The sequence below is a fragment of the Euprymna scolopes genome, chromosome 13 (genome assembly GCF_053919585.1).
Source record: "Euprymna scolopes isolate OS-2025 chromosome 13, ASM5391958v1, whole genome shotgun sequence".
In the NCBI taxonomy this organism is placed as follows: domain Eukaryota; kingdom Metazoa; phylum Mollusca; class Cephalopoda; order Sepiida; family Sepiolidae; genus Euprymna; species Euprymna scolopes.
Window position 1 is genome coordinate 16,609,913 of NC_136494.1, and position 12,515 is coordinate 16,622,427.

General features: G+C 35.2%; 1 protein-coding gene and 1 pseudogene across 2 annotated transcripts in view; both read right to left on the reverse strand.

Moving 5' to 3' along the window:
- LOC145291945 (uncharacterized) overlaps positions 1–12,515 on the reverse strand; it is a 1,383,621-nt gene that overhangs the window by 519,599 nt on the left and 851,507 nt on the right. The window lies entirely within an intron of this gene.
- Positions 7,939–8,091, reverse strand: LOC145292570 (U2 spliceosomal RNA; annotated as a pseudogene).

The window sequence follows — 12,515 nt, forward strand, 5'->3', positions numbered from 1 at the left end:
ATAATAGCACGCCGGTCGGCGTTTCCCTGTCGCAAAATACGCTTGAATATGATACTTTAATTTTAGTCTCTTGTCTCATCCATGTATAGCACAATACGGCGCAGCCATGCTGATAAGCTGGTTCTCATCAAATCATTGAACAACGCAACGCAAAGCCGAGCCAATACCAGATGATTATATTGTATTTGAGATTACAAAGACGATGTACGTAGGTGTAAGATCTAGTCAGTTTTCATGCTGTCCAACGTGTTTAGTAATGGTGTGCGCATACATTAACAGCCATATGGAAATATTATGGATTTACCGAACGCTATCATCTCAATTATGCTAAAAAAAAAAACATGATTGCACAATCGTTTCCTGGTAATGTAACTGGATTTGTCCGCACCTTTTCGACACTCTTTGGAAGAGGCTGTTATATCCTTGCCACGGCCAGCTTCCTGGTCGTAAACGAAATACGCATTCTTTCAATTCAGGGGTTGGTCTCTGATTGGGTTGATGACTCTTTAACTTCACTCGAAATTAATTCTCCCCAGAGTACTAATTATCTGGGCTGAAATAATCAGATAAATTTTTTTTCAAAAAAGTGATATGACAGAAATAAAGAAACACGTTATTGCAATCAGATTTGAACCTATATAAGTTTCAAAGATGTTTATCAAGTTAATAGCCCGGAAAATGCCATGAAGATTATTCCGAAGGAAATTTTCACCAAGTACATTGTTTCCCCATTAAGTTGTATCTCGACGCATTATTAATGGTCGCACATTGGTCAAACAAGTCGTATTCCCTGCCGTTTCAGTAATAACATATATTATCATGTGTCACTTCGCAATCTCGCATATCAGTTTCTTTATTTCTTGTTTTGAAAATAATTCTGTGCTTACATTATCATATTTTATTTTTTAATTTGGCTTAATTTTTTCTTTAAATTTAATGTTGCGTTTTCGCATTCGTGTAGCAGTACCCCTGGAAATTCCACGGAATAAGAGATATTTAAAAATTTATTTGCAGACTATTATACTTAACTTCTAGTTATTGTTTCGCAACGTTCTTCGTGGCGCAGTGGATAAAGGCGTTTAATTATACGGTTCCAGATGAGCCCTGTCCGAAGATAACGGTTTCAATCCTACCCAAAACTCGGCCGTAGGCTTAGTTGGCCAAAACTTGGTGAGACAACAACAACTATGGAAGGCAGTAATTACTGGGGATACAGTTCAGATGCTCAGCATTCCTATCCCGTCGCGGTTTACCACCTGACGAAGGCCAGAAATGTTATGAATCAACAGCTAGATTATAAGGATAAAAGTCCGCAAATAAATAATTGCATAAGTTGTTCATCTCAAAACGATTCTATTAATAAAAATAAGAAATATTTAATCAAAAGTTTTTATAAACTGATATTTTTCTTGATAGCATAAAAAATTAGCTTTTGTTTTTGTAGGAAAAAACACAGTGATAAATAGTCACAATACAGAATTCTTTCTAAAAAAAAAATACAAATCGAATCGTGTATTTGCATTTACAAATATAAATTCGTAAACATTTTTATTTTAGATATTAAATTGATTGATTTAAAAGTTATTAAACACAAGTTGTATTGCTTTCATAGTGTATTACTTGTTATAATCTATATCTATAAAAGTGAAAGCGTCTGTGTACATTTCCCTACACAATATCTGTCAAGTTTCAGTCTACAGACTCAAAATTTGATATACAGAGTACTGAGGTTTGGGAAAATCTTTGTAATCCCTTTTCGGCTAGAAATTTGGCTGTTAAGAGGTCCAAGTTCAACGATTTGACCTTTGAGAAATCTACCAAACTCCTCCTCAAATTTTGGGTCTAAACACTTGAAATTTTAGATATAGGTTCCAAAACAATAAAGGTTAAGGGATCAAAGTTTAAAAAATTGACCACTTCTTTTGCTCAACATACACCTCCAAACACCCGGGCAACGCCGGGTTTAAATGTTAGTGTATAATATAAATCATTATCTCGTAAAATAAATATGAACATTACGAACTAAGTGTGTTTTATTAAATACTAGTAAAGGGTTCCCGGCCTTACTGAGTCGTAACATACGCTTAAATATATAGCAATTCAAGCAGATTTCGTATTTATTAAAACAGAGCCAAATTATCCATTAGATATTATATTGTACCTAAAATGTAGTATTGATTTCAAAAGTTAAAAAAATATAATTTAGTTTCCATCAACTAGAATCGAAACCAAAACATTTAGCGCTCCAGCCGTATTCCCTACCATTTAAACCGAACAGATATGATTTAAAATTTAACTTTTAGCTACGTTTAGATTTGCGCATGCGCAGAAGTAATAGAAATAAATTGGAAAATTTTCATTTCAATTTGCCAACATTTGTACGCGTTATTCATCCAACCAAACAAATATTTTACTCGTTATAAACCATCCTTACTGTATGATTACTATTTCCTGTTCATTTCAGTGTTAGGTGACCAGTAGAGGTTAAATATATATATGCACACACACATCGACCGTTTTATTTATATAGATGCTGTAATGTTTGAAAGTGTTTGCGCATTATAAGTAGATTTCTAAACCCGAAAAGATGAATTTACATTAACGACAATTACAGTTACAGATTGAAATTTGTATAAATTAAAAAAAAAAAATACGAAAAATGAAAAAGTAGAAAAATTAAAAATAACATTTATTGAATTATTTTTAGTTTAATATAACAAATGTCTTCTGTCACGAGAGATAATTCGGTCTGTCAAACGAAAATGAATTATCTCCCTTGTTTAAGAAACTTTCAAATTAAAAACTGTGGGATTAATGCTATATTTTATTTTCAATTGTGATTTTTGGTACTTCTCATTTACTGACCCCCCTTTCCATGAGAGCTGAAGTAAACCGCTGGAATATGCTAGGCGCTGATGAAACGAAAAACGCGCTGTCAATGAAAAATCAAGAACAAACGTGCTGTGGGTTAGCCAATGAAAATCTCATCAGAAAACAGTTAATTAAAATAATATTAGTTACAATATTTTAATCGGTTAGAAAAAAAAAAGGATGACATAAATTTAACAAACTTATGCTACAGTCTCCATAACAGTTTTCCAAGAGAGAACATTTATTAATTCTAATTAGTGTATGATAAATATGTTTTGTTTTCGAGCATTTAAGAAATAAATCAGCGCTTAGCATATCGCGGTGGTTTACGCCAGCTGATGGAATATGCGAGGGAAATGGTAAATGCAGAAAAACCTAATGATTTTTTTCCTAATTTTCGGAACTTCTACTAATTTCGACAGGGCACAGAACTATGTACTCCTGTTTTCTTTTTAGATATCTACTTATAATAAACAAACGTTTTTTTTTTAATTTTGGCAGGTATTTACAAATATAGATATTAAGAAAGAAAAAAAAAACATGTTCAAATTAAAAACTCGTTTAGATTTTAAAAACTTTTCTTAACTTTTCATCAGTTAGTATGCTTTTTAGATTGCCGTAGGCATAGTGCAGTAGATGTATCATAATTTGGGGGGTAATTTTGGACACCCCTAACACGGAACTGCGAATAAAATATAAAAAATACTCGTAGTTTCTCTTTTAAAAGTGGGTTGTTTATTTTCTTTATGGATTATACTTCCAAAATAAATTATTAAAGTTGTATAAAAAGTAATAAAAATATTATTTTTCATTTTTTTAAAAACATTTTTTACGTAATTAAATCAATTGAATTTTACGAGTTAAATTTTTTTCAATTTTTATGCTCTTTCCAATAAACTGAATATAATATTTTAGACAAACGTTTTTTTTTAATTCACGGCCCACATTTTGAAATTTCTATTAAAAAGTAAATTAATTTGCTCAAAGTTTTATATATCACAAATTGAAGATAAAAGATCAATAAATAATATATTCAAATTTAAACAAAATGGTTGTTTTTTTAGAAATTTACCTGTAAAGTCCGAAGTTTAAAACCCTTTTTTTTAAACCCCGTTTATTTTTATTTTGTTTTTTTTTAAATGAAACCTTGGTCTTTTCTCCTTTAATTGAAATAAACATTAGGGTTTGAATTACATTTTTCGAGTAGTTATAAGCTTGGAAAGACAGGGGGTCGAATTATTTAATATTTTTCATGCATTCTTAAGGTCAGTTTCTGACACACCTAGTAGTGTAGCAGTCGAAATATTGTTTGGCAATTGAGGCATTTCTGACTTTAAGTTATTTTTCTTTCTCTTTCGAAATCAGAATTGCCCCAGGTTACAGACGTCATTTACGATGTGAATCACCAAGAAGTGAGAGATGGTAATTAATGAAAATATTTTAGAAATTGCCCTTTACCTGGTAAAGTGTAGATACGGCGGCGTAAGAATAAAATAAGTCAATTGTCCGTAAGGAGAATTTGCTTTGCTATACAAAAAAAAAAAAAAGTGGGAGTTACTGGCATTGAAGGAAGACGCCCATATTTGAACATTTCCATCCACAACCATCAATTGACTGCAAATACCGACTGAATGCATATGGTCAATTAAATTTCACACCTCCAAGAATTAGCAATTAACAGACGCTTGACCGAGGCATTTAGGAATGGTCAAACAGGTTCATGACAAGTTGGAATATTATTTTTCGTCAGTTCGCATGAAATCATTGTCATAAACATCATGTACAAAACTTGTTGGATACATTCTAAAAACTCAGCGTACATTTTCCTTTTTAGGCTGTTGTGTCTACACGGTAGCCATTTACAGAAAAGAGATATGGTGGGAGAATACTTAATCTTGCATAGATATTTACTTATATGAATCAAATCAGACTAATTCATGATTTTTATGAAAGATGATAGCCTTGATGTTCAGCGTTGCTCGGGGTGTTTGGAGGCGTTGCACAAAAAAAGGTGGTAGTAGGCAGGCCGGCCGGCTGGAACGCGATCTGCGAAGGAGAAAAAGAACGTCAACAAAAAAACATGACGTCCATAACCAAACCGGAAGTGCAAAAGGATAAAATTAAGGCTAGTCTATCGAAAAGAGTGAATGACTTTCGAAAATATCGCCGAAAAAAGCATTCCTTCCCTATAGAAAAGTGCCCAGTTGAGGGTGAAGAAATGAATTTTTTAGCCAATTTTTCAATATTTTTCGTCCGAAGAGTCAAGCTTCAAAACGATACCAATCTCGTCAAATCTGTCTCTCTGTCGAAAGTTTTAGGCAGATATACATATATACATACATTTAAACAGACAGGTGAGATTTATATTATAGATGATTAGAAAGTAAAAGTTTGGTTTACTTTCGACAGTCTTGTAACTATAGCGTTTTTATCATTTAATCCTCACGTTCTATGAACGATGTTTCAGACAAGAGAGTGAGTTTCTGTTTTCTGGGTCGGAATTCATTCATCTAACACTTACCTTTGGCTAGTTTTGGACTTGAAGTAGTATTTTTTGTTCCTTACACCAAGTAGCTTCGTACCTTGTCATGATCGATTTCAATTAAAACTTCTTTTTAATATTTCATCCGGATGTAAAATATTAAGATTTATGAATGTGTTTTGTAACCTGGTTTATCTTAACTAACACTTCAACATTTGATTCCGTAACACAAAATTTATCTTTGTTAATTTTCGGTAAAATGATTTTTCACCCCAAACAAGGCACATTGCCACTAAGTCATAATGGGCTTCTATTTCGGACACGATTTGCAGGGATACTATGTGGGGAGTTGGGCAGCGACATTTATTTTCACATTATACTTTAATTTCTGCATCTATATAGGGAGAATTGGAAACTAACAGATCGAGGTATCTAGGGATCCTCACGATGTAGGGGTGAAATTTTGCTGTTTGTCGAGGATATTTCCGTTGCTTGGAGTTTGTCCGAGCACATTAACGTATTAGTAAAACTGGAACAGGAGATGCCACATTTCGGTAATGGGACAGAGGTTAGAGTTTAGCTAACAGTGCGGGATCTATTGGGTTGACGACATTTTTTTTACTCTTATCTAGGAGTGTCAGAGTACTTGAAGGTGCACCAGCCCAAATGTGACAGCAATACTCCATGCATGGACGAATAGTGGTGCTGTGGATATACGAACGTGCGAGTAATGTAGCACAGAGGAGAGAACCAATAATACAACATATATATCCATTGACAGGATGTCACTTTAGGAAGGAAGAGATATCTCCCGCCAATAATATATTTATATCACAAGTGATAGCACGATCCCAAGCAACACCGTCGACCGAACAGTATCGCCGAATCAACACCGTCGACCGAACAGTATCGCCGAATCAACACCGTCGACCGAACAGTATCGCCGAATCGACACCGTCGACCGAACAGTATCGCCGAATCGACACCGTCGACCGAACAGTATCGCCGAATCGACACCGTCGACCGAACAGTATCGCCGAATCGACACCGTCGACCGAACAGTATCGCCGAATCGACACCGTCGACCGAACAGTATCGCCGAATCGACACCGTCGACCGAACAGTATCGCCGAATCGACACCGTCGACCGAACAGTATCGCCGAATCGACACCGTCGACCGAACAGTATCGCCGAATCGACACCGTCGACCGAACAGTATCGCCGAATCGACACCGTCGACCGAACAGTATCGCCGAATCGACACCGTCGACCGAACAGTATCGCCGAATCGACACCGTCGACCGAACAGTATCGCCGAATCGACACCGTCGACCGAACAGTATCGCCGAATCGACACCGTCGACCGAACAATATCGCCGAATCGACACCGTCGACCGAACAATATCGCCGAATCGACACCGTCGACCGAACAATATCGCCGAATCAACACCGTCGACCGAACAATATCGCCGAATCAACACGCCACTGAACAATATCGCCGAATCAACACGCCACCGAACAATATCGCCGAACCATTACGCCACCGAACAATATCGCCGAACCAACACGCCACCGAACAATATCGCCGAACCAACATGTCGACCGAACAATATCGCCGAATCAACACCGTCGACCGAACAATATCGCCGAACCATTACGCCACCGAACAATATCGCCGAACCAACATGCCACCGAACAATATCACCGAATCAACACGCCACCGAACAATATCGCCGAACCATTACGCCACCGAACAATATCGCCGAACCAACATGCCACCGAACAAAATCGCCGAATCAACATGCCACCGAACAATATCTTTGAATCAACACAACATTACTGAGAAACACCGTCGCGCGACACTACACGCCACCGACTAATCTCGCTGAATCGACACACGTTTCCGAGCAACACCATCGATCGATACAGAACAATCTCGTCGAATCATCACGATACTGAACAATATCGTTGAATCGATGCGCCACGTTCCTGACCAACACCGAACAATCTCGCCAAATCGACACGCGTTATCAAAGCAATGTATTTCAACCGGCACCTACTGACTTATCGTGTTTTTTTTTGTTTTTTTTGGGGGGGGGGGCGTTGGGCGAAACAAAATCGTCACTTTGGGGTAAGATGGATGTAGTTCATTCGTAGACTTGATTTGCAATCAAAAGGTCACGGGTTCGCTTTTCACCGCAAGTAGGCCCGACTCATATGCTTGTGAACAGCCGATTCAACCGCCGAGGGTGAATGTCACTTCGCTATACGATTGGTAGGTATTTTATACGAGGATGAAGAGAATTTCGAATCGCCAGAATTAAACTGAACAAAATTTCCATCTGTAACTACTTTGATAGTAATTCTTGCACGCATAATGACAATTACAAGTGTATTTCTTTATTAAATGAAATGTCATTTATTGTGTTTGCGTGCATTTTATTGGTATTTATGGCACTTGGCCAGACGTTAGAATGCTGTCTATGGAGAAGAGAAAAACATTTTTAAGTGAAATTATTTCATTCATTTGTTTTTGTGAAGTACCTATTTACTATGCCTCCCCACGGGACAGAGTTAGACACCAGGGTCGTTTTTTAACGTCGAGAAAAGGTACAAAAATAAAAATTGTCTCAGTTGTGAAGGATCTCTCCTCCACCGAAAGAGAACAAGAAATAGAAGTGCAGCATCTGAAGAACAGATACTACACTTTGATCTTGACCAAAAGGCCAGAAGTAATACAAAGTGTCATAATGCTTACATTAAAAAGCAAAAAAATAAAAATAAAAAATAAAAAAATAAAAAATACAATATCGTCAGCGCGGTTCAACTCGTTATACGTTTAAATTAGTCGATAAACAACAGATATTTATTAGCCGAGAGTTCATTAATGTTCGCTCTGGTTTGTCTCAAAGAACATCACATTAAAAAAATAATTTAATAGAATTTGTACTACAAAAAAACACACACACTAACAAATATTTAAAACCATTCATTTCGAACAATCGCTGGGTTATATATCACTAGTTGCATATTGCAGACGCTGCCCGGGATCCAAAGTAATTTCAGCTGTTTTTTTTATTATTATTATTTGATTACGCATATTTTACTGAATACACATTTCCACCATTCCAGTAATCATATGAGCAATCGAATCCATGAACCAATTGCAAGAGAGATACAAAGAATTACACTTTAAGGGACGGTTAGAATCTTTAAAAGATCCCTCTGTTAGAATGCGTGAGAGTGGATTAATGTCATCCGGTAGGATGCCCCATCCTCAACTAGAACAAATGACATAAAATATGTTGGGAACACTGGGCGATATCTGATAAGGTGACATAACCTAAAGTTTAAGATGGTCAAATCAGGATGAAGACAAATTAGCGAGCTGAACAACCCCCATCACAAATCTGACCATATACTTTGGACAAAATTATATTACAAAAGAGACCGAAACCCAAAAGAAATCTGACAGCGAAATAGACCTAATTAGTCATCAAAAATACACCAGGACATTTAATTGCAGAAAACTAGAAGAATGGATCACCTAACAGCATGCCAAGTATTTTCTGGATAAATTCACCCAGGATTATATAAGATACATAGGGGTTTCATTGAGAGTTTTATTAAAAGATGAGTTTTAGAGAGATATGTTGGAAGAGACTTAGATAAATGTTCTTTCTTAGATCTTGCTGATGGAAGAAGGAGAAAGCTCTTAAAGTGAAGGGATATAGTGTTCAGACAGTTTGGACATTGTGATGTTGAGACGTGTATGTAAATACATATAACACAAATATATAATACAATTGGACTTTACCTTTGTATAAGAAACATAAGACATAAGACGAGCTTTACAAAAACACTTGTTGGTTTATTCTTCACACGGCCGTGTTTCATCACCAAGAATTCAAAGTCTCACATTTTTTCTTGAAGTGACGACTAGCTTCCAGACGTCTGACTGAGTCTCTTCACTGACTGACTAACTCTCACTAAAGTTTTTCTCTATTCTAGAACTTTCTATTTTCCGTGACGTCATACACATGTTAAAACATGTGTATTCTTTCACGTTTCCTGGACATACGTGTCCAAACTTTTCCTATTTCTACAAAAGGAATTTTAATCTATATTCAATATGTTAAAACATTATCTTATAAGCTGCATTCTTTCAATTTAAAATTTCATAATAAACTTGACAGCTCACATTCTTTTCTGGAAATATGTATCTATTTCTAAACAAATGTTTGTTTTACATTTTTAAATTCTCACACGTAATCTATTTCTAAACTAGATTACGAGGTTCGAATTTCGCCTATGCTCTTTCATTTTCATTTTAAACTAAATTCTCCATTTTTATACTTACATGAAAAGGGGACAGCCCTTATCATGTAACATATAGACTGGCTAAAAAGAGGACACCTCCACTATGATAAAATGAGGATAATTATGGCTGGCCAAGATCAAGGCTTGATAATCAATACTTTTAAGAAGATGAGTGATCTAAGCAGTGACAAGTGCACGTTTTGCTACGCAGAAGTAGAGAAAGGTTTTGCTATTATGTCTATTCTTATATTCTTTTGGGGGTGAGTGTGTTGCATTCACTTATATGTTTATTGTTTCGTCTCTTTGTTCACAGAGTCTGCATTTTTAGTCACATACTCATGAGATGTTCACCTTAAAAACATAGAATTGAATGCGACACAATGGGTTGTGTAAATATTTTTACTGAACCATCTAGAAAAAATGATATGGTAACCGCGACGGATAGGAACTCTGAATCTCCTGACTGCATTCACTGCCTTCCCTAGTTGTTGTCGTCTCACAACTTTTTTTGCCAAAGCAAGCCTCTAGCCGGCTTTGGGTAGAATTGAAACCACTATCTTCAGACAATTCTCACCTGGAACCGTAGAGGTTCAACGTCTCTATCAACTGCGCCACGGGCCTTGAAGCCCAACTATTCCTCTGACGAAGGCCAGAGGAATAGTTGGCCGAAACGTCGTGAAACAGCATCTAAGAAAGATGAGAATAATAGTCCGCAATAAATAAATTAATATAAACAATACTCATCTCAATAATGAATTCCAATTAAAATAATATAATATTGCATTGTTATCTAGAGTAAATAACCAATTAAAATAATATATACATCTAGAAAAAGTCGAATATCGAACGTAGAAACAAGTCCTGGGAACGTATACTAGAGAGAACACTTGGAAATAATTTATTCATCATTTACTATGACTGCAATCCCTACAGCTAGAAACGTAGAAACAGAGTTTATATTATTAAATTAAGTAAAATGCTTACTAAGATGATTATTATTTATTAATTTATTTTATTGCGGACCATTATCATCTTTTTTAGTTGTTTTTCACGGCGTTTCAGCCAACTATTCCTCTGGCCTTCGTCAGGTGGTTACTACGACGAGATAGAAACTCCGAATCTCCTAACTGTATCCTCAGCAATTACTGCCTTCCGTAGTTGTCATCGTATCACCATGTCTTTGGCCAACTAAACCTCTGGCCGGCTTTGGTAGGATTGAAATCGCTATCTTCAGGCAACCACCTGACGAAGGCCAGAGGGATAATTGGCCGAAACGTCCGGAAACAACACCTAAAAGATGAGGATAATAGTCCGCAATAAATGAGAGAATAAAGTGGTTAAACCGTGCAACGATATAGAACAAAATGGAGAAATTGAAATCGACATCATTCCAGTAATTATAAGATCATCATTCCAGTAATTATAAGATCATCGTTACTAGTGAAAAAAAGATTAAAAAGAAAATTACCCAGAGAATATACCTGGTGAAGGAAATGCAAGAGAAATACAAATAAAAATACTTAAAGAGATTCTAAAACTATCTACTTGTTGGAAGATCTAAAATAGCGTATAAATGCAAAAAAATAAATAAATAAATAATAAATAAAAAACAAATTGTTAAGTAGAAAACCATTCAACTTTTTAAATGTTTTTCTAAAGCAACAATTGCGTTCTTTGCATATTTTTTAGGTATAATCTCTCTCTCTTTCTCTCTCTCTCTCTCTCTCTCTATATATATATATATATAGACACACATTCGTAGTCCTTTCTGTTTGTTTACAATTTGACTAATATATACAAAACGTGTCTTACTTTAATCTGTCATTGTTTTCGATATATAGAATTAAGAGATCACCTTATTTGCATATGATATTAAGAAAAATCGATTTTACTAAATAATGGTATCTTAGTTAATATTTTTAACGAGATAATTATTTTAAAGTATCCCATTTAAAATTGTTATTTAATGAATTTTAAACAACAATTATATTGATAATATATTTAATTTATTTTAGAATTAATATTTCCACCAGCGACATTTTTATTACGTTTTTAGAGTTATTTGCCCCCAGATGCTATCCATAAAAACAAACGTTCAGCAAATGTCATTAAGTTTCTAGCTGGAAAAATAATACCGTGTAGATAGAAAAATATTTGGCTTTTTTCTTCTCTTTTTTTTCTAAATATTCACAAAAAAATGTGTTTGTTTCAGTTGTTCCTTAAAGGGAGCGTCGTTTAATACCTTACAAAATAAAGATCTACTGCTCCCCACTCAAAATTCCACAATTTACACTTTTTTCGCGTTAATTTCATCGATTACAAACTTAATTTTCTAATTAAAAAGGTAATTTTATACGGCGTGACCCAGGGGCGTTTACCGGTTAAACGCCGCTGGGTTACCATCTCCATTTTTTTAGTGGTGAACTTTAACTCCTAAAATAAAATGGAGATCTACATTTTTCAGCCTAATACATTTGACATTATGAGAGAAGAAACATTATGAGAGAAGAAATTTTGAAAAAAAAAAGATGTAAGAGTGGGGTATCACTTTTATATATAAATTTAACGTAAAATGAGCACCCACATGTTGGCCACCAAGTGTTCAACGAGACATCTACCTCTAGCATTTTTTCAAGTTTGGCGATTGAGGGGGAGGGCAAAATCTGACAAATACACATTGGGAACATAAAATAACGATAAATTTAATTATTTTTTTTTAATTTTATGAGACCATTCTCTACTTTCACCTAACAATTTAATAAACAAAACAAACCTCAAATATGACAAATTCAATTGGGGGGGGGATATTACATTAGAAACATAAAACGACATATAAAAAGC